The sequence below is a fragment of the Nerophis lumbriciformis genome, linkage group LG06 (assembly GCF_033978685.3).
Source record: "Nerophis lumbriciformis linkage group LG06, RoL_Nlum_v2.1, whole genome shotgun sequence".
Taxonomy (NCBI): Eukaryota; Metazoa; Chordata; class Actinopteri; order Syngnathiformes; family Syngnathidae; genus Nerophis; species Nerophis lumbriciformis.
In genome coordinates, this window is record NC_084553.2 from 3,179,299 (window position 1) to 3,203,392 (window position 24,094).

Here is a 24,094-nt window from a genome sequence, read left to right on the forward strand (position 1 = left end):
CCATATGTGCACTTGGCACCAGGACACCCTAGGCCGCAGTTCCATGATCGACTTTGTAGTTGTGTCATCGGATTTGCGGCCTCATGTTTTGAACACTCGGGTGAAGAGAGGGGCGGAGCTTTCTACCAATCACCACCTGGTGGTGAGTTGGCTGCGATGGTGGGGGAGGATGCCGGACAGACCTGGCAGGCCCAAACGCATTGTGAGGGTTTGCTGGGAACGTCTAGCAGAGTCTCCTGTCAGAGAGAGTTTCAATTCCCACCTCCGGAAGAACTTTGAACATGTCACGAGGGAGGTGCTGGACATTGAGTCCGAATGGACCATGTTCCGCGCATCTATGGTCGAGGCGGCTGATTGGAGCTGTGGCCGCAAGGTAGTTGGTGCTTGTCGTGGCGGTAATCCTAGAACCCGTTGGTGGACACCGGCGGTGAGGGATGCCGTCAAGCTGAAGAAGGAGTCCTATCGGGTTCTTTTGGCTCATAGGACTCCTGAGGCAGTGGACAAGTACCGACAGGCCAAGCGGTGTGCGGCTTCAGCGGTCGCAGAGGCAAAAACTCGGACATGGGAGGAGTTCGGTGAGGCCATGGAAAACGACTTCCGGACGGCTTCGAAGCAATTCTGGACCACCATCCGCCGCCTCAGGAAGGGGAAGCAGTGCACTATCAACACCGTGTATGGCGAGGATGGTGTTCTGCTGACCTCGACTGCGGATGTTGTGGATCGGTGGAGGGAATACTTCGAAGACCTCCTCAATCCCACCAACACGTCTTCCTATGAGGAAGCAGTGCCTGGGGAGTCTGTGGTGGGCTCTCCTATTTCTGGGGCTGAGGTTGCTGAGGTAGTTAAAAAGCTCCTCGGTGGCAAGGCCCCGGGGGTGGATGAGATCCGCCCGGAGTTCCTTAAGGCTCTGGATGCTGTGGGGCTGTCTTGGTTGACAAGACTCTGCAGCATCGCGTGGACATCGGGGGCGGTACCTCTGGATTGGCAGACCGGGGTGGTGGTTCCTCTCTTTAAGAAGGGGAACCGGAGGGTGTGTTCTAACTATCGTGGGATCACACTCCTCAGCCTTCCCGGTAAGGTCTATTCAGGTGTACTGGAGAGGAGGCTACGCCGGATAGTCGAACCTCGGATTCAGGAGGAACAGTGTGGTTTTCGTCCTGGTCGTGGAACTGTGGACCAGCTCTATACTCTGGGCAGGGTCCTTGAGGGTGCATGGGAGTTTGCCCAACCAGTCTACATGTGCTTTGTGGACTTGGAGAAGGCATTCGACCGTGTCCCTCGGGAAGTCCTGTGGGGAGTGCTCAGAGAGTATGGGGTATCGGACTGTCTGATTGTGGCAGTCCGCTCCCTGTATGATCAGTGCCAGAGCTTGGTCCGCATTGCCGGCAGTAAGTCGGACACGTTTCCAGTGAGGGTTGGACTCCGCCAAGGCTGTTCTTTGTCACCCATTCTGTTCTGAACTTTTATGGACAGAATTTCAAGGCGTTGAGGGGATCTGGTTTGGTGGCTGCAGGATTACGTCTCTGCTTTTTAAACATGATGTGGTCCTGATGGCTTCATCTGGCCAGGATCTTCAGCTCTCACTGGATCGGTTCGCAGCCGAGTGTGAAGCGACTGGGATGAGAATCAGCACCTCCAAGTCCGAGTCCATGGTTCTCGCCCGGAAAAGGGTGGAGTGCCATCTCCGGGTTGGGGAGGAGATCTTGCCCCAAGTGGAGGAGTTCAAGTACCTGGGAGTCTTGTTCACGAGTGAGGGAAGAGTGGATCGTGAGATCGACAGGCGGATCGGTGCGGCGTCTTCAATAATGCGGACGCTGTATCGATCCGTTGTGGTGAAGAAGGAGCTGAGCCGGAAGGCAAAGCTCTCAATTTAGCGGTCGATCTACGTTCCCATCCTCACCTATGGTCATGAGCTTTGGGTTATGACCGAAAGGACAAGATCACGGGTACAAGCGGCCGAAATGAGTTTCCTCCGCCGGGTGGCGGGTCTCTCCCTTAGAGATAGGGTGAGAAGCTCTGTCATCCGGGAGGAGCTCAAAGTAAAGCCGCTGCTCCTCCACATGGAGAGGAGCCAGATGAGGTGGTTCGGGTATCTGGTCAGGATGCCACCCGAACGCCTCCCTAGGGAGGTGTTTAGGGCACGTCCGACCGGTAGGAGGCCGCGGGGAAGACCCAGGACACGTTGGGAAGACTATGTCTCCCGGCTGGCCTGGGAACGCCTCGGGGTCCCACAGGAAGAGCTGGATGAAGTGGCTGGGGAGAGGGAAGTCTGGGCTTCCCTGCTTAGGCTGCTGCCCCCGCGACCCGACCTCGGATAAGCGGAAGAAGATGGATGGATGAACAGAAATAGTTCATGCACATCCAGATAAATTCTTCAAAATTACAATTTATTAAAAAAATTGTCTGGGCTGTGTATATGCGCACTAATTGACTGAAAGAGCACGCACTTGGCGCGATGATGTCATGTTGTCAATGGAAAAATGCATTTTTAGACAATATCATACCTGCCAACTACTCCGGTTTTCCCGTAATTAGTACGGTTTTCATCAACCTATTCCGGGTTACGGTTGCAGTGATAAAAAATACGGTTTTTCATTAATTAAAACAAAAAAAAGGGTGAAAACTACGCGAATTGCACCTTGTGCAGACAAGATTTTTCGATCGGACACGGAGGAATTAGCGATGTAAAAGACCACGTTGGGACAAAAAAACACAAGTCTAATGCCGTTGCTAGCGATACAAGTGGAAAACTTTCAACGTTTTTCGTCGCCCAAACAGATTCTTTGGATGTGATAAATGCCGAAGTTTTATTTACGGAGGCAATAATTGAGCATGGATTTCCAATCGCACTGGCTGATCACATGGGACAGTTAAATGTTTGTAATGCAACCTTTAAAAATCATTACGCGGTGATCGCGGTCCCAAAAATAAACTTTTCTTGCATGATAATGTCCAGAAAAATTCACTTTATATTACTATAGAGTCCTTTTAACGAATGAGTTTGATGGTTTATCACAAACCTTAAATGAAAGAAGTCCTTTGTTCTCCTGCACCATGCATGCACTTTGGCCTTGCTTCGTGTTTGGTGCGCAATCCTGTCGGCTGTATTTCACAGCACGTCTTTGACAACTTGAAGTGGCATAAAACATTTAAAACAAAGGGGTTATAGGAACAATCACTTTCAGTGTTTTATGCCACTTCAAGTTGTCAAAGACGGTATGCTGGTGCCCGACTGCCACAAGTGGAACAAACATTTGAAACAAAGGGGTTATAGGAACAATCACTTTCAGTGTTTTATGCCACTTCAAGTTGTCAAAGACGACGGTATGCTGGTGCCCGACTGCCACAAGTGGAACAAACATTTGAAACAAAGGGGTTATAGGAACAATCACTTTCAGTGTTTTATGCCACTTCAAGTAAACTTATCATAAAGTTACCATATCATTTTTGCAGTATGATCAATCTGATAGAATAAATTTGGATTTTAGCCCCAAAAAGGTAATGACACCAATGTTATCTATTGGAATTGTTTAGTACTGTTATACTGTTAAAAGTGTTTATACTATTTATGCTTTCAAGTCCAAGTTGAAGAAATCTTGTTAAATGTTGACAGCATAACTACCAAAATACAGAAGTATGTCCTTCATATTTTTGCAGTGCTATTTCTGTTGAAAAGTTCAAATGATTACCGTATTTTCCGCACCATAAGGCGCCCTGGGTTATAAGCCGCGCCTTCAATGAACGGCATATTTCAAAACTTTGTCCACCTATAAGCCGCCCCGTGTTATAAGCCGCATCTAACTGCCCTAAAGGAATGTCAAAAAAACAGTCAGATAGGTCAGTCAAACTTTAATAATATATTAAAACCAGCGTGATGTGGGCGCGCATGGAGTCGTATATCAACATGGACGGAGCTGCGTGAAAAAAGCCACCCGGCCTCTTCGCGTAAACTTACCTTAACCACTCGCTCATCTTTTCTTCATCCATCCATCCCTTCGAGTTAGCTTTTATGATGACGCCGGCTGGAAAGGTCTCTTTTGGCAAGGTCTTCCTTTTGAATATCACCATGGGTGGAAGTTTCTGGCCATTAGCATGGCAAGCTAGAACCACAGTGAAGGACGACTTCTCATTCCCTGTGGTGCGAATATTCACCGTACGTGCTCCCGTTGTATCCACAGTGCGGTTCACAGGAATATCAAAAGTCAGTGGAACCTCGTCCATGTTGATAATGTTCTCTGGCCGGATCTTTTTTTCAGCTATCTTGTTTTTACAATATGCACGGAAAGTAGCCAGCTTTTCTTGAAAGTCTTTAGGCAGTTGCTGTGAAATAGTAGTCCGTGTGCGGATGGAGAGATTGCGTCTTTTCATGAACCGGAAACCTGTCGCTTAGTAGGAGCCATTTTGTGGTCTTTACAGATGTAAACACACAAAGGAAATGAAACGTAATATCCGCGCGCTTCTTCTTCTTCTACGCGGGCGGGTGGTTGCTTACAGTAGAAGAAGAAGCGCTTCCTGTTCTATGGGGGCGGGTGCTTACCTTGGCGGTTGCTTGCGTAGAAGAAGAAGCACTTCCTCTTCTACGGGGAAAAAAGATGGCGGCTGTTTACCGTAGTTGCGAGACCGAAACTTTATGAAAATGAATCTTAATATTAATCCATATATAAAGCGCACCGGGTTATAAGGCGCACTGTCAGCTTTTGAGAAAATTTGTGTTTTTTAGGTGCGCCTTATAGTGCGGAAAATACGGTACATTAGAGATGTGATGTGCCACTTTTCAAGTGTCTGATGGCTTAAATAAATTTTCATTAATTTTTCATATTTTGAATTCTTTTGAAAGGCTTACAAAAAAACGTAATTCCATGCTATTGACAGGACTATTAATTTTAATGAAGTTAGCTTACCATGTTTACAGTATGATAATTGTGATAGAAATGTGAATTTTAGGCACAGAATATTTTTGACAATTGAACAAGGCAGTAGATTATACAAGCTTGGACAGAAAGTTAATAATGACACCAATTTTTTTTTTAAATGGAATTGTTTAGTACTGTTTTACCATTTGTTTACTGTAAAAAGTGTTTATACTTTCAATGAACAAATGGAAGTCTTGTGAAAGGTTGACAGGATAACTGGCATTAACTGTCAAAATAATTTCAAACTATTGAAGTTAGCTTACAGAATAAACATGTCAATCAACCCATATGATTTTTGCTGTAATATTTTTGTTTTGAAAAGTCACTGTGACTGATAGAAAAGTGATGGTTTTAGCAACATTTTAACCTGTCTGAATGCTAATAATCATTTTGCGTCGGGGGGGGGGGCGAAGCCTGAACCCCCCACCGGGACTTTGTCCTGGACCTACCGGGGGCCTGCAACCCCTGGACCCTGGCTACTAGGTTTTTCTGATTTCAAAAGTTGGCAGGTATGCTTCATTTAAGAAGATTTTTCAACATATTGAGCGAAAAGGTCTCTTTTTTTATCTACCAAGAAAAGTGCACTTGTTATTAGTGAGAATATACTTATTTTAAGCAATTTTTGGCTTCATTGAGGTTAGCTAATTAGGGCCCGCATGGCCCATTGCATAAGGACTCCCTTTGGGAGTCCTTATGCAATGGGACATAAGGACCTATTGAATTTGTAAGGTTTTATTAGGGACCGCAATGTTCCTTTTGGGACAGAGGACCCTATTGAAATTGTAAGGTTTTATTATTATTATACCGGCCGCCTCTTTGAGCTGTAATTTGACCTACCGGGGCCTGCAACCCCTGGACCCTGGCTACTAGGTTTTTCTGATTTCAAAAGTTGGCAGGTATGCTTCATTTAAGAAGATTTTTCAACATATTGAGCGAAAAGGTCTCTTTTTTTTCTCTACCAAGAAAAGTGCACTTGTTATTAGTGAGAATATACTTATTTTAAGGTATTTTTGGCTTCGTTGAGGTTAGCTAATTAGGGCCCGCATGGCCCATTGCATAAGGACTCCCAAAGGGAGTCCTTATGCAATGGGACATAAGGACCTATTGAATTTGTAAGGTTTTATTAGGGACCGCAATGTTCCTTTTGGGACAGAGGACCCTATTGAAATTGTAAGGTTTTATTATTATTATACCGGCCGCCTCTTTGAGCTGTAATTTGACCTACCGGGGCCTGCAACCCCTGGACCCTGGCTACTAGGTTTTTCTGATTTCAAAAGTTGGCAGGTATGCTTCATTTAAGAAGATTTTTCAACATATTGAGCGAAAAGGTCTCTTTTTTTTCTCTACCAAGAAAAGTGCACTTGTTATTAGTGAGAATATACTTATTTTAAGGTATTTTTGGCTTCATTGAGGTTAGCTAATTAGGGCCCGCATGGCCCATTGCATAAGGACTCCCTTTGGGAGTCCTTATGCAATGGGACATAAGGACCTATTGAATTTGTAAGGTTTTATTAGGGACCGCAATGTTCCTTTTGGGACAGAGGACCCTATTGAAATTGTAAGGTTTTATTATTATTATACCGGCCGCCTCTTTGAGCTGTAATTTGACCTACCGGGGCCTGCAACCCCTGGACCCTGGCTACTAGGTTTTTCTGATTTCAAAAGTTGGCAGGTATGCTTCATTTAAGAAGATTTTTCAACATATTGAGCGAAAAGGTCTCTTTTTTTTCTCTACCAAGAAAAGTGCACTTGTTATTAGTGAGAATATACTTATTTTAAGGTATTTTTGGCTTCAATGAGGTTAGCTAATTAGGGCCCGCATGGCCCATTGCATAAGGACCTATTGTTTTTCTAAGGTTTTATTATTATTATTCTTCCGCAACTTTGCGCTGTAATTTGACCCCCTTAACATACTTCAAAACTCACCAAATTTTACACACACATCAGTACCGTAATATACGGCAAAACTTTTTATCAAAAAACCAAACCTCAAAACTCAAAATTGCGCTCTAGCGCCCCCTAGGAAAAAGAAAACTAGACTGCCTGTAACTCCCACTAGGAAGGTCGGAGAGACATGAAACAAAAACCTCTATGTAGGTCTGACTTAGACCTAGTTTTCATAATTGTATATCCTCGGGCAAAAATCAACAGGAAGTTGGCAATTCCCACTTCAAGACAAAAAAGTACTAAAAACAGTCAAGTTTGTCTCTTTGAGCTGTATTTTCACCCTCCTAACATGCTCTAAAACTCACCAATCTGAACACACACATCAGGACTGGCAAAAATTGCGATCTAATAAAAAAACCTAACCCCAAATTTAAAAATTGCGCTCTACAGCAATTTTTGAATAAAACGGAGAAAAAACGGCTCCTCGGAAGAAAAAAATGACAAAACTGCCTGTAACTCCCACTGGGAAGGTCGGAGAGACATGAAACAAAAACCTCTCCGTAGGTCTCACTTAGACCTACATTTCATAAATTGACAACCCCCAGCAAAAATCAACAGGAAGTTTGCTATTCCCCCTTCTAAACAACATTTTTGTAAAAACCGGCCACCTTTCTTCAAACATTATCTCCTCTGAGCGCGTTTGTCCTTTCGGCTTCAAACTAACACAGGAGAGAGATTGAACCCTTCTGATTAAAAGCTATCGAAAGGGTTCGGCTCCGGTTTTGATTTTATGACCCTTCAAAGACCCACTGCGCTGATGCTGCTGTTTTTTTCAAGAAGGCTGCTTAAAAGCAGGAAGCACCAGCGTGCCCACACAATGCAGACAAGGTAGGTACACTAAACAAAAGTATTGGGACAATTCGGACTAAAAGTAGACAAAAGTATTGGGACACTTATGACGAAAACTGAACAAAAGTATTGGGACACTTAGGACTAGCACCTGCCAAATATGCGGGCCCGACCAATGCTGCTTGCAGCTTTAATTATTATTATTAGGGCCCGCATGGCCCATTGCATAAGGACTCCCAAAGGGAGTCCTTATGCAATGGGACATAAGGACCTATTGAATTTGTAAGGTTTTATTCTTTATTCTTCCGCCGCCACATTAAACTGTAATTTGACCCACTTAACATGCTTCAAAACTCACCATATTTTACCCACACATCAGGACCTGCGAAAATTGCCTTTTTAAAAAAAAAACGAACCACAAAACTCAAAATTGCGCTCTAGCGCCCCCTAGGAAGAAAAAAAAACTAGACTGCCTGTAACTCCCACTAGGAAGGTCGGAGAGACATGAAACAAAAACTTCTATGTAGGTCTGACTTACACCTACCTTTCATAATTGTACATTGTCGTACTAAAAACAGTCACTTTTGCCTCTTTGAGCTGTAATTTGACCCCCTTAACACGCTTCAAAACTCACCAAACTGAACACACACATCAGGACTGGCAAAAATTGCGATCTAATAAAAAAACCTAACCCCAAATTTAAAAATTGCACTCTACAGCAATTTTTGAATAAAACGGAGAAAAAACGGCTCCTCGGAAGAAAAAAATGACAAAACTGCCTGTAACTCCCACTGGGAAGGTCGGAGAGACATGAAACAAAAACCTCTCCGTAGGTCTCACTTAGACCTACATTTCATAAATTGACAACCCCCAGCAAAAATCAACAGGAAGTTTGCTATTCCCCCTTCTAAACAACATTTTTGTAAAAACCGGCCACCTTTCTTCAAACATTATCTCCTCTGAGCGCGTTTGTCCTTTCGGCTTCAAACTAACACAGGAGAGAGATTGAACCCTTCTGATTAAAAGTTATCGAAAGGGTTCGGCTCCGGTTTTGATTTTATGACCCTTCAAAGACCCGCTGCGCTGATGCTGCTGCGCTGCTGTTTTTTTTAAGATGGCTGCTTAAAAGCAGGAAGCACCAACGTGCCCACACAATGCAGACAAGGTAGGTACACTAGACAAAAGTCTTGGGACACTTCGGACTAAAAGTAGACAAAAGTATTGGGACACTTAGGACTAGCACCTGCCAAATACGCGGGCCCGACCAATGCTGCTTGCAGCTTTAATTTTACTTGTTTTGGAAAGTCTTGACAAGCCAAATGTTCTTGTTCTATTGGCAGATCATTTTGCTTAGTTCAAATAAAATTCCCCCCCATTTTTGTAATTTTTTTCCTTGTTTTTGAACACTGACTTTTTGCAGTGTAAGCAGAGAAGCCCAGACTTCCCTCTCCCCAGCCACTTGGTCCAGCTCCTCCCGGGGGATCCCGAGGCGTTCCCTTAGTCTTCCCAACGTGTCCTGGGTCTTCCCCGTGGCCTCCTACCGGTCGGACGTGCCCTAAACGCCTCCCTAGGGAGGCGTTCGGGTGGCATCCTGACCAGATGCCCGAACCACCTCATCTGGCTCCTCTCCATGTGGAGGAGCAGCGGCTTTACTTTGAGCTCCCCCCGAATGACAGAGCTTCTCACCCTATCTCTAGCGGATGAAACTCATTTGGGCCGCTTGTACCCGTGATCTTGTCCTTTCGCTCATAACCCAAAGCTCATGACCATAGGTGAAGGATGGGAACGTAGATCGACCGGGAAATTGAGAGCTTTGCCTTCCGGCTCAGCTCCTTCTTCACCACAATAATAATAAAAAAAAGTAATAATTCCTATTGTCGCCTCTTCCCTACAGCTAAAAAGGATGTTTTTCTTTTAAATGTATTGAATTGCTTAGCACACTTTGACTCACACTGGACTGATTTGAGCAAGTTTAATGAATTACGATATGTGAAAAATGTCAATTTGTTTCCATGCGGCCCTCAGTGGGAAAATGTCAATTATTATTGTCTCTCATAGTTTGCATGCTACTAGCGACCCCGCGTGTTGTGTCCATCTTAAAGATCCTTGTGTGTAGTTAACATGTTCACACCATTAAAGACTCAAAAACTGTACAGCGTTGCCAATTGTTTACTTTTTGGGTTCCGTCCAATAAACTTGATCTGCAAATGATCTTCTTGAATAATCAGGCCCACAAAGAAATCCATGTCTACAAACTCAGTAAGATTATTATTTTGCTTCACTTTGGTGAAGCAAAATAACATTTTCAGAATATGTAAGATATATATACCGTATTTTCCGCACTATAAGGCGCACCGGATTATTAGCCGCACCTTCAATGAATTACATATTTCATAACTTTGTCCACCAATAAGCCGCCCCGGATTATAAGCCGCGCCTACGCTGCGCTAAAGGGAATGTCAAAAAAACAGTCAGATAGTTCAGTCAAACTTTAATAATATATTGAAAACCAGCGTTCTAACAACTCTGTCCCAAAATGTACGCAAATGTGCAATCACAAACATAGTAAAATTCAAAATGGTGTAGAGCAATAGCAACATAATGTTGCTCGAACGTTAATGTCACAACACACAAAATAAACATAGCGCTCACCTTCTGAAGTTATTCTTCATTCGTAAATCCTTCGAATTCTTCGTCTTCGGTGTCCGAATTGAAAAGTTGCGCAAGCGTGGTATCCAAAATGGCCGGTTCCGTCTCGTCGAAGTCATCGGAGTCAGTGTCGCTGTTGTTCTGTGAATCCTGCCTTCCGGAAAGCTCGGACCACAGTTGTGACCGAAATATCTGCCCAGGCATTTACGATCCACTGGCAAATGTTGGCGTATGTCGTCCGGCGCTGTCTGCCCGTCTTAGTGAAGGTGTGTTCGCCTTCGGAGCTGTGTGAAAAAAGCCACCCGGCCTCTTCGCGTAAACTTCCCTTAACCACTCGCTCATCTTTTCTTCATCCATCCATCCCTTCGAGTTAGCTTTTATGATGACGCCGGCTGGAAAGGTCTCTTTTGGCAAGGTCTTCCTTTTGAATATCACCATGGGTGGAAGTTAGCATGGCAAGCTAGAACCACAGTGAAGGATGACTTCTCATTCCCTGTGGTGCGAATATTCACCGTACGTGCTCCCGTTGTATCCACAGTGCGGTTCACAGGAACATCAGTTGCTGTGAAATACGGTAGTAATCCGTGTGCGGATGGAGAGATTGCGTCTTTTTATGAACCGGATCCTTGTCGCTTAGTAGGAGCCATTTTGTGGTCTTTACAGATGTAAACAGGAAATGAAACGTACAGTGATATCCGCGCGTTTTTTCTTCTTCTTCCGGGGGCGGGTGGTTGCTTACAGTAGAAGAAGAAGCGCTTCCTGTTCTATGGGGGCGGGTGCTTTCCTTGGTGGTTGCTTGCGTAGAAGAAGAAGCGCTTCCTGTTCTACCGGGAAAAAAGATGGCGGCTGTTTACCGAAGTTGCGAGATCGAAACTTTATGAAAATGAATCGTAATAAAGCGCACCGGGTTATAAGGTGCACTGTTAGCTTTTGAGAAAATTTGTGGTTTTTAGGTGCGCCTTATAGTGCGGAAAATACGGTATATATATATATATATATATATATATACTTTCCCAAAGACAACACCCTAAGAAAAGTATTCAACAAGAACAACATTAAATTGAGCTACAGCTGCATGAACAATATACGACAAATCATCTCAAACCACAACAAAACAATTGCAAATGAGCCGTCGGCCCCCAGACAGAGCGACTCCAAAACCAACAAAGACAAACTGTCGAAAGAAACCTGATTGCCCTCTCAACGGGGGGTGCTTACAAACATCAGTTGTCTACCAATCTAAGGTAATACGCAAGGACATTAACACATCCGACACATATGTAGGATTAACCGAGGGTGAATTCAAAACCAGATGGAACAATCACAAGGCTTCTTTCAGGAACAAAAACCTGCGAAATACCACAGAACTCAGCAAACACATTTGGGACCTCAAAGACAATAATGTTGAATATTCAATAACATGGCAAATTCTTGCATCCAGCACACCTTACAATAGTGGTAATAAAAGATGCAACCTATGCTTGAAAGAGAAACTGTTTATTATATACCGTCCAGACCTGTCATCCCTCAACAAGCGCAGCGAAATTGTATCAGCATGCCGCCACAGACGGAAACACATCCTAGGTAACACATGAGCCAATCACCACGCCCCTACGCCAGCCTGTACCCACCCACTCTGTGCCCTATATAAACCATGGTATGTGAATGCTCCCATTAAAATCTCCTGATGATTGAGGGAACCCCCTCATGAAACAGGCCTGTAGAGATGAAATAGTCTTGTGATTTTTTTTCCCCACACATACATATATTGCGCTCTACTACGGTATCGAGCACTATTTTTTGGATAACCTTATTAAGACACATATATATATATATATATATATATATATATATATATATATATATATATATATATATATATATATATATATATATATGTATGTGTGGGAAAAAAATCACAAGACTACTTCATCTCTACAGGCCTGTTTCATGAGGGGGTTCCCTCAATCATCAGGAACCCCCTCATGAAACAGGCCTGTAGAGATGAAGTAGTCTTGTGATTTTTTTCCCACACATACATATATTGCGCTCTACTACGGTATCGAGCACTATTTTTTGGATAACCTTATTAAGACATATATATATATATATATATATATATATATATATATATATATATATATATATATATATATATATATATATATATATATATATATATATGTATGTATGTATGTGTGGGAAAAAATCACAAGACTCCTTCATCTCTACAGGCCTGTTTCATGAGGGGTTCCCTCAATCATCAGGAGATTTTAATAGAAGCATTCACATACCATGGTTTGTATAGGGCACAGAGTGGGTGGGTACAGGCTGGCGTAGGGGCGTGGTGATTGGCTCATGTGTTACCTAGGAGGTGTTTCCGTCTGTGGCGGCACGCTGATACAATTTCGCTGCGCTTGTTGAGGGATGACAGGTCTGGACGGTAAATAATAAACAGTTTCTCTTTCAAGCATAGGTTGCATCTTTTATTACCACTATTGTAAGGTGTGCTGGATGCAAGAATTTTCCATGTTATTGAATATTCAACATTATTGTCTTTGAGGTCCCAAATGTGTTTGCTGAGTTCTGTGGTATTTCGCAGGTTTTTGTTCCTGAAAGAAGCCTTGTGATTGTTCCATCTGGTTTTAAACTCTCCCTCGGTTAATCCTACATATGTGTCGGATGTGTTAATGTCCTTGCGTGTATATATATATATATATATTTGAACATACAAAATACAAAAAAAAATATATATATATATATATATATTTTTTTTTGTGTGTATTTTTTTAATTTTTTAATTTTATTTAATTTTATTTATTTTTTTGTAATATTTAAAGTATTACTCAAATATTTACTACTTGCAGTAGCACTTCCACACCTAAGGAGGCAGTAAAGAGCGCAGGCGCCGTCCTTCATGCACCGGAAGTCAATAACAATACACGCAATGTGAAAGAAGTTGCAAGATAGTGTAAACAATTCCGTGTTATTGCGCACGTTGCTACTACTTTAGATCGCTTTTGTGCGTTTTCAGTTGATGTAACATTTTAAACATATTTAATTGGTCGTGTGAGGATACATTCGCCTCCGTGTTACTTTAAAGCGTAGCTGCTAGCTTAGCTTAGCTTAGCTTGCTAGCTGCTAAGAAAGAGACAAAAGCGGAAGTGATCAAAACGTCGCAAAGTGTGCGTGTAAAGTGTTGTGGTTGTGTGAAAATGTGTCAAGTAGAAATGTTGAGAGTGTTGCTGAACCAGCGACTAACTGGCGCCGTCGAAGAGATATTTGAAGAGTTAGCGAGAACGGTAGCAAAGTTAGAGGAGGAACTTTCTAGAACAAAAGAGGAGAACGAGCGACAACGTCAACTTCTGGAAGCTCTTTTCAACAAACATCAAGTTGTGTTGCACAGAACAGGTTTGTTTTCTTTTTTTTTTACTCTCACTCGGGCAGTGTAGTGGTTCTCCTTAGCTCACTTCTATCAATTGTGACGCAAGGTGGTCATGTGACCCAGGGGGGAGACAAGGTGGTCATGTGACCCAGGAAGGAGACAAGGTGGTCATGTGACCCAGGAAGGAGACAAGGTGGTCATGTGAACCTGGGGGGAGACAAGGTGGTCATGTGACCCAGGAAGGAGACAAGGTGGTCATGTGACCCAGGAAGGAGACAAGGTGGTCATGTGACCCAGGAAGGAGACAAGGTGGTCATGTGACCCAGGAAGGAGACAAGGTGGTCATGTGAACCTGGGGGGAGACAAGGTGGTCATGTGACCCAGGAAGGAGACAAGGTGGTCATGTGACCCAGGAAGGAGACAAGGTGGTCATGTGACCCAGGAAGGAGACATGGTGGTCATGTGACCCAGGAAGGAGACAAGGTGGTCATGTGACCCAGGAAGGAGACAAGGTGGTCATGTGACCCAGGAAGGAGACAAGGTGGTCATGTGACCCAGGAAGGAGACAAGGTGGTCATGTGACCCAGGAAGGAGACAAGGTGGTCATGTGACCTAGGGAGGAGAGAAGGTGGTCATGTGACCTAGGGAGGAGACAAGGTGGTCATGTGACCTAGGGAAGAGCGAAGGTGGTCATGTGACCCAGGAAGGAGACAAGGTGGTCATGTGACCCAGGAATGAGACAAGGTAGTCATGTGACCCAGGAAGGAGACAAGGTGGTCATGTGACCCAGGAAGGAGACAAGGTGGTCATGTGACCCAGGAAGGAGACAAGGTGGTCATGTGACCCAGGGAGGAGACAAGGTAGTCATGTGACCCAGGAAGGAGACAAGGTGGTCATGTGACCCAGGAAGGAGACAAGGTGGTCATGTGACCCAGGAAGGAGACAAGGTGGTCATGTGACCCAGGGAGGAGACAAGGTAGTCATGTGACCCAGGAAGGAGACAAGGTGGTCATGTGACCCAGGGAGGAGACAAGGTGGTCATGTGACCCAGGAAGGAGACAAGGTGGTCATGTGACCCAGGAAGGAGACAAGGTGGTCATGTGACCCAGGGAGGAGACAAGGTGGTCATGTGACCCAGGGAGGAGACAAGGTGGTCATGTGACCTAGGGAGGAGAGAAGGTGGTCATGTGACCTAGGGAGGAGACAAGGTGGTCATGTGACCTAGGGAAGAGCGAAGGTGGTCATGTGACCCAGGAAGGAGACAAGGTGGTCATGTGACCTAGGGAGGAGAGAAGGTGGTCATGTGACCTAGGGAGGAGACAAGGTGGTCATGTGACCTAGGGAAGAGCGAAGGTGGTCATGTGACCCAGGAAGGAGACAAGGTGGTCATGTGACCCAGGAAGGAGACAAGGTAGTCATGTGACCCAGGAAGGAGACAAGGTGGTCATGTGACCCAGGAAGGAGACAAGGTGGTCATGTGACCCAGGAAGGAGACAAGGTGGTCATGTGACCCAGGGAGGAGACAAGGTAGTCATGTGACCCAGGAAGGAGACAAGGTGGTCATGTGACCCAGGGAGGAGACAAGGTGGTCATGTGACCCAGGAAGGAGACAAGGTGGTCATGTGACCCAGGAAGGAGACAAGGTGGTCATGTGACCCAGGAAGGAGACAAGGTGGTCATGTGACCCAGGGAGGAGACAAGGTGGTCATGTGACCCAGGGAGGAGACAAGGTGGTCATGTGACCCAGGAAGGAGACAAGGTGGTCATGTGACCTAGGTAGAAGACAAGGTGGTCATGTGACCCAGGAAGGAGACAAGGTGGTCATGTGACCTAGGTAGAAGACAAGGTGGTCATGTGACCCAGGAAGGAGACAAGGTGGTCATGTGACCCAGGGAGGAGACAAGGTAGTCATGTGACCCAGGAAGGAGACAAGGTGGTCATGTGACCTAGGAAGGAGACAAGGTGGTCATGTGACCCAGGAAGGAGAGAAGGTGGTCATGTGACCCATGGAGGAGACAAGGTGGTCATGTGACCCAGGGAGGAGACAAGGTGGTCATGTGACCTAGGTAGGAGACAAGGTGGTCATGTGACTTAGGGAGGAGAGAAGGTGGTCATGTGACCCAGGAAGGAGACAAGGTGGTCATGTGACCTAGGAAGGAGACAAGGTGGTCATGTGACCCAGGAAGGAGAGAAGGTGGTCATGTGACCCATGGAGGAGACAAGGTGGTCATGTGACCTAGGGAGGAGACAAGGTGGTCATGTGACCTAGGTAGGAGACAAGGTGGTCATGTGACTTAGGAAGGAGACAAGGTGGTCATGTGACCCAGGAAGGAGACAAGGTGGTCATGTGACCTAGGGAGGAGAGAAGGTGGTCATGTGACCCAGGAAGGAGACAAGGTGGTCATGTGACCCAGGAAGGAGACAAGGTGGTCAAGTGACCCAGGAAGGAGACAAGGTAGTTTACCATGAATTGATTAACGTGGACCCCGACTTAAACAAGTGTAAAATCTTATTTTAAAGTCATTTTGATAGTAGGCTAATATAGCTAATATAGACACTTACATCATGTGTTGCCTTCATTATAAGACTTATATAAGACTTTTAAAGTCATTTTGATAGTAGGCTAATATAGACACTTACATCATGCGTTGCCTTCATTATAAGACTTATATAAGACTTTTAAAGTCATTTTGATAGTAGGCTAATATAGCTAATATAGACACTTGCGTCATGCGTTGTCTTCATTATAAGACTTATATAAGACTTTTAAAGTCATTTTGATAGTAGGCTAAAATAGACACTTACATCATGTGTTGTCTTCATTATGACACTTATATAAGACTTTTTTAAAGTCATTTTGACAGTAGGCTAATATAGCTAATATAGACACTTACGTCATGTGTTGCCTTCATTATAACACTTATATAAGACTTTTAAAGTCATTTTGATAGTAGGCTAATATAGACACTTACATCATGTGTTGTCTTCATTATGACACTTATATAAGACTTTTTTAAAGTCATTTTGATAGTAGGCTAATATAGACACTTACGTCATATGTTGTCTTCATTATGACACTTATATAAGACTTTTTTAAAGTCATTTTGATAGTAGGCTAATATAGACACTTACATCATGTGTTGTCTTCATTATAACACTTATATAAGACTTTTAAAGTCATTTTGATAGTAGGCTAATATAGACACTTACATCATGTGTTGTCTTCATTATAACACTTATATAAGACTTTTAAAGTCATTTTGATAGTAGGCTAATATAGACACTTACATCATGTGTTGCCTTCATTATAAGACTTATATAAGACTTTTAAAGTCATTTTGATAGTAGGCTAATATAGACACTTACATCATGTGTTGTCTTCATTATAACACTTATATAAGACTTTTAAAGTCATTTTGATAGCAGGCTAATATAGACACTTACATCATGTGTTGCCTTCATTATAAGACTTATATAAGACTTTTAAAGTCATTTTGATAGTAGGCTAATATAGACACTTACATCATGTGTTGTCTTCATTATAACACTTATATAAGACTTTTAAAGTCATTTTGACAGTAGGCTAATATAGACACTTACATCAAGTGTTGCTTTCATTATAAGACTTATATAAGACTTTTTAAATTAATTTTGATAGCAGGCTAATATAGACACTTACATCATGTGTTGCCTTCATTATAACACTTATATAAGACTTTTAAAGTCATTTTGATAGCAGGCTAATATAGACACTTACATCATGTGTTGCCTTCATTATAACACTTATAGAAGACTTTTAAATTAATTTTGATAGTAGGCTAATATAGACACTTACATCATGTGTTGTCTTCATTATAACACTTATAGAAGACTTTTAAATTCATTTTGATAGCAGGCTAATATAGACACATCATGTGTTGTCTTCATTATAAGACTTATATACGACTTTTAAAGTCATTTTGATAGTAGGCTAATATAGACACTTACATCATGTGTTGCCTTTATTATAACACTTATATACGACTTTTAAAGTCATTTTGATAGTAGGCTAATATAGACACTTACGTCATGTGTTGTCTTCATTATAACACTTATATACGACTTTTGAAGTCATTTTGACAGTAGGCTAATATAGACACTTACATCATGTGTTGCCTTCATTATAACACTTATATAAGACTTTTTAAAAGTCATTTTGATAGTAGGCTAATATAGACACTTACATCTTGGGTTGCCTTCATTATAAGACTTATATAAGACTTTTAAAGTCATTTTGATAGTAGGCTAATATAGACACTTACATCATGTGTTGCCTTCATTATAAGACTTATATAAGACTTTTAAAGTCATTTTGATAGTAGGCTAATATAGACACTTACATCAAGTGTTGCCTTCATTATAAGACTTATATAAGACTTTTAAAGTCATTGTGATAGTAGGCTAATAATGCTAATATAGACACTTGCGTCATGTGTTGCCTTCATTATAACACTTACATAAGACTTTTAAAGTCATTTTGATAGTAGGCTAATATAGACACTTACATCATGTGTTGCCTTCATTATAAGACTTATATAAGACTTTTAAAATTCATTTTGATAGCAGGCTAATATAGACACTTACATCATTTGTTGCCTTCATTATAAGACTTATATAAGACTTTTAAAGTCATTTTGATAGCAGGCTAATATAGACACTTACATCAAGTGTTGCCTTCATTATAACACTTATAGAAGACTTTTAAATTCATTTTGATAGCAGGCTAATATAGACACATCATGTGTTGTCTTCATTATAACACTTATATACGACTTTTAAAGTCATTTTGATAGTAGGCTAATATAGACACTTACATCATGTGTTGCCTTCATTATAACACTTATATAAGACTTTTAAAGTCATTTTGATAGTAGGCTAATATAGCTAATATAGACACTTACGTCATGTGTTGTCTTCATTATAACACTTATATACGACTTTTGAAGTCATTTTGATAGTAGGCTAATATAGACACTTACATCATGTGTTGCCTTCATTATAAGACTTATATAAGACTTTTAAAGTCATTTTGATAGTAGGCTAATATAGACACTTACATCAAGTGTTGCCTTCATTATAAGACTTATATAAGACTTTTAAAGTCATTGTGATAGTAGGCTAATAATGCTAATATAGACACTTGCGTCATGTGTTGCCTTCATTATAACACTTACATAAGACTTTTAAAGTCATTTTGATAGTAGGCTAATATGGACACTTACATCATGTGTTGCCTTCATTATAAGACTTATATAAGACTTTTAAAATTCATTTTGATAGCAGGCTAATATAGACACTTACATCATTTGTTGCCTTCATTATAAGACTTATATAAGACTTTTAAAGTCATTTTGATAGCAGGCTAATATAGACACTTACATCAAGTGTTGCCTTCATTATAACACTTATAGAAGACTTTTAAATTCATTTTGATAGCAGGCTAATATAGACACTTACATCATGTGTTGTCTTCATTATAACACTTATATACGACTTTTAAAGTCATTTTGATAGTAGGTTAATATAGCTAATATAGACACTTACATCATGTGTTGCCTTCATTATAACACTTATATAAGACTTTTAAAGTCATTTTGATAGTAGGCTAATATAGCTAATATAGACACTTACGTCATGTGTTGTCTTCATTATAACACTTATATACGACTTTTGAAGTCATTTTGATAGTAGGCTAATATAGACACTTACATCATGTGTTGCCTTCATTATAAGACTTGTATAAGACTTTTAAATTCATTTTGATAGTAGGCTAATATAGCTAATATAGACACTTACATCGTGGGTTGCCTTCATTATAAGACTTATATAAGACTTTTAAAGTCATTTTGATAGTAGGCTAATATAGCTAACATAGACACTTACATCGTGTGTTGCCTTCATTATAACACTTATATAAGACTTTTAAAGTCATTTTGATAGTAGGCTAATATAGACACTTACATCATGTGTTGTCTTCATTATAACACTTATATACGACTTTTAAAGTCATTTTGATAGTAGGCTAATATAGACTCTTACATCATGTGTTGCCTTCATTATAAGACTTATATAAGACTTTTAAAGTCATTTTGATAGTAGGCTAATATAGACACTTACATCATGTGTTCCCTTCATTATAACACTTATATAAGACTTTTAAATTCATTTTGATAGTAGGCTAATATAGACACTTACATCATGTGTTGTCTTCATTATAACACTTATATAAGACTTTTAAAGTCATTTTGATAGTAGGCTAATATAGACACTTACATCAAGTGTTGCCTTCATTATAACACTTATAGAAGACTTTTAAATTCATTTTGATAGCAGGCTAATATAGACACATCATGTGTTGCCTTCATTATAAGACTTATATAAGACTTTTAAAGTCATTTTGATAGCAGGCTAATATAGCTAATATAGACACTTACATCAAGTGTTGCCTTCATTATAAGACTTATATAAGACTTTTAAAGTCATTTTGATAGTAGGCTAATATAGACACTTACATCATGTGTTGCCTTAATTATAACACTTATATAAGACTTTTAAAGTCATTTTGATAGTAGGCTAATATAGACACTTACATCATGTGTTGCCTTCATTATAAGACTTATATAAGACTTTTAAATTCATTTTGATAGCAGGCTAATATAGACACTTACATCATGTGTTGCCTTCATTATATGACTTATATAAGACTTTTAAAGTCATTTTGATAGTAGGCTAATATAGACACTTACATCATGTGTTGCCTTCATTATAAGACTTATATAAGACTTTTAAAGTCATTTTGATAGTAGGCTAATATAGACACTTCTATCATGTGTTGTCTTCATTATAACACTTATATACGACTTTTAAATTCATTTTGATAGCAGGCTAATATAGACACTTACATCATGTGTTGCCTTCATTATAACACTTATATAAGACTTTTAAATTCATTTTGATAGTAGGCTAATATAGCTAATATAGACACTTAAATTGTGGGTTGCCTTCATTATAAGACTTATATAAGACTTTTAAAGTCATTTTGATAGTAGGCTAATATAGACACTTACATCATGTGTTGCCTTCATTATAAGACTTATATAAGACTTTTAAAGTCATTTTGATAGTAGGCTAATATAGACACTTACATCATGTGTTGCCTTCATTATAAGACTTATACAAGACTTTTAAAGTCATTTTGATAGTAGGCTAATATAGCTAATATAGACACTTACATCATGTGTTGTCTTCATTATAACACTTACCGGTATATAAGACTTTTTTAAAGTCATTTTGACAGTAGGCTAATATAGCTAATATAGACACTTACGTCATGTGTTGCCTTCATTATAACACTTATATAAGACTTTTAAAGTCATTTTGATAGTAGCCTAATATAGACACCTACATCATGTGTTGCCTTCATTATAAGACTTTTAAAGTCATTTTGATAGTAGGCTAATATAGACACTTACATCATGTGTTGCCTTCATTATAACACTTATATAAGACTTTTAAATTCATTTTGACAGTAGGCTAATATAGCTAATATAGACACTTACGTCATGTGTTGCCTTCATTATAACACTTATATATGACTTTTAAAGTCATTTTGATAGTAGCCTAATATAGACACCTACATCATGTGTTGCCTTCATTATAAGACTTTTAAAGTCATTTTGATAGTAGGCTAATATAGACACTTACATCATGTGTTGCCTTCATTATAACACTTATATAAGACTTTTAAATTCATTTTGACAGTAGGCTAATATAGCTAATATAGACACTTACGTCATGTGTTGCCTTCATTATAACACTTATATAAGACTTTTAAAGTCATTTTGATAGTAGCCTAATATAGACACCTACATCATGTGTTGCCTTCATTATAAGACTTTTAAAGTCATTTTGATAGTAGGCTAATATAGACACTTACATCATGTGTTGCCTTCATTATAACACTTATATAAGACTTTTTTAAAGTAATTTTGACAGTAGGCTAATATAGCTAATATAGACACTTACATCATGTGTTTCCTTCATGATAAAACTTGTATACGGCTTATCTTTTCTATTCTGCGGCTCCAGGCAGATTAGTTTTTTGTATTTTTGGTCCAATATGGCTTTTTCAACGTTTTGGGTTGCCGACGCACTAATAAGTCAACGTCGACTAAATGTTCAACCTTATCAGACAATGACATCATCCGGCAACAATAGCAAAAATCATATTTCGAGCCACAACAACGTGAAACTTTTCCAAACCCTGTCTTTGTCTTCTTGCGACCGACAGACGTCTCGCAGTCGCCGACCACGAGCGAAGAGCAACGGGAGTGGACTTCCAGGGCGCAGCCGGAGGAGGAAGAGGAGGAGCCGCAGCCCCCGGACACTGAAGTGACACTGAAGCCCCGCATTAAAGAGGAGGCACAGAATGACGAAAGGCTGGAGGAGTTCCCAGTGGTCGTGAAGAGTGAAGATGAAGAGGTCAAAGGTGAAGTAGAGGCGGAGCCTCCAAGCAGCAGCTCAACTCAACACCTGAGAACAGAAGGTGAGGATGGAGGATCACCTGCAGACATGTTAGCTCCACTATCAGATGATGATGACGACGACACGACGTCACACTCTGCTGATCATGAAGAAGACTGGAAAGCTGGTGTGAGACTTCGCAGCGACAACACCCGCTTGGATGTTGACAAAAATCTAATGAGACACTTGAAAAATCCCCCGGAAGAAAAACTCTTTACCTGTTGTCAGTGCGACAAAACTTTCAACAGCAGGAAAACTTTAACGGCACACAAGCTCTGTCACTCCCAGGAAAAACCATTCAGCTGCACCGAGTGCGACAGGAGCTTCTCCCGGAGGGATTTCCTGACGACGCACATGCACACGCACACCGGGGAGAAACCGCACGCCTGCTCGGAGTGCGACGCGCGCTTCCGACACCGCTCGGGCTTGTTTTTCCACATGAGGAAGCACACGGGACACACCACTCACGCCTGCTCCGTGTGCGGCCGGCGCTTCTACCTCCAGGAGAAGCTGATCGCCCACGCCAGGAAGCACGTGGAGAGCAAACCGTTCAGCTGCGCCGTCTGCAAAAAAGGTTTCGGCGACCGGTCGGCCGCGCTGGTCCACCAGAGGACGCACGCCGTGGCCGACCCGTTACGCTGCTCCGTCTGCGCCCAGACTTTCTCCAACAAGTTCGGCTTGTGCAAACACTTAAAGACGCACGCCGAGGTCAAGCGCTTCTCCTGCTCGTTCTGCGGCAAAAAATTTGGTCGGAATCAAACTTTGGTGGCGCACACCAGACTGCACACCGGAGAAAAACCCTTTTCCTGCCCCATCTGCCACAGAGGTTTCAGTTACAATTCCTCGCTGACTAACCACCTGCGGACACACACACAGTGATGTGGAGCAGCAGGATGAGGATGTTTACAGTACCGTATTTTCCGCACCATAAGGCGCCCTGGGTTATAAGCCGCGCCTTCAATGAACGGCATATTTCAAAACTTTGTCCACCTATAAGCCGCCCCGTGTTGTAAGCCGCATCTAACTGCGCTAAAGGAATGTCAAAAAAACAGTCAGATAGGTCAGTCAAACTTTAATAATATATTAAAAACCAGCGTGATGTGGGCGCGCATGGAGTCGTATATCAACATGGACGGAGCTGCGTGAAAAAAGCCACCCGGCCTCTTCGCGTAAACTTACCTTAACCACTCGCTCATCTTTTCTTCATCCATCCATCCCTTCGAGTTAGCTTTTATGATGACGCCGGCTGGAAAGGTCTCTTTTGGCAAGGTCTTCCTTTTGAATATCACCATGGGTGGAAGTTTCTGGCCATTAGCATGGCAAGCTAGAACCACAGTGAAGGATGACTTCTCATTCCCTGTGGTGCGAATATTCACCGTACGTGCTCCCGTTGTATCCACAGTGCGGTTCACAGGAATATCAGTTGCTGTGAAATAGTAGTCCGTGTGCGGATGGAGAGATTGCGTCTTTTCATGAACCGGATCCCTGTCGTTTAGTAGGAGCCATTTTGTGGTCTTTACAGATGTAAACACACAAAGGAAATGAAACGTACGGTGATATCCGCGCGCTTTTTTCTTCTTCTACGCGGGCGGGTGGTTGCTTACAGTAGAAGAAGAAGCGCTTCCTGTTCTACCGGGAAAAAAGATGGCGGCTGTTTACCGAAGTTGCGAGACCGAAACTTTATGAAAATGAATCTTAATATTTATCCATATATAAAGCGCACCGGGTTATAAGGCGCACTGTCAGCTTTTGAGAAAATTTGTGGTTTTTAGGTGCGCCTTATAGTGCGGAAAATACGGTAAATATTTGATATGACTAGAGATGTCCGATAATGGCTTTTTTGACGATA

General features: G+C 41.6%; 1 protein-coding gene across 1 annotated transcript in view; it reads left to right on the plus strand.

Moving 5' to 3' along the window:
• Nucleotides 1–13,240: 13,240 nt before the first annotated feature.
• Nucleotides 13,241–24,094, plus strand: part of LOC133608422 (uncharacterized) — a 29,044-nt gene continuing 18,190 nt past the window's right edge. Inside the window, exon 1 of the mRNA XM_072913332.1 lies at nt 13,241–13,709. The gene's annotated coding sequence lies outside the window, so the exon portion shown is untranslated. The remainder of the gene's footprint in view (nt 13,710–24,094) is intronic.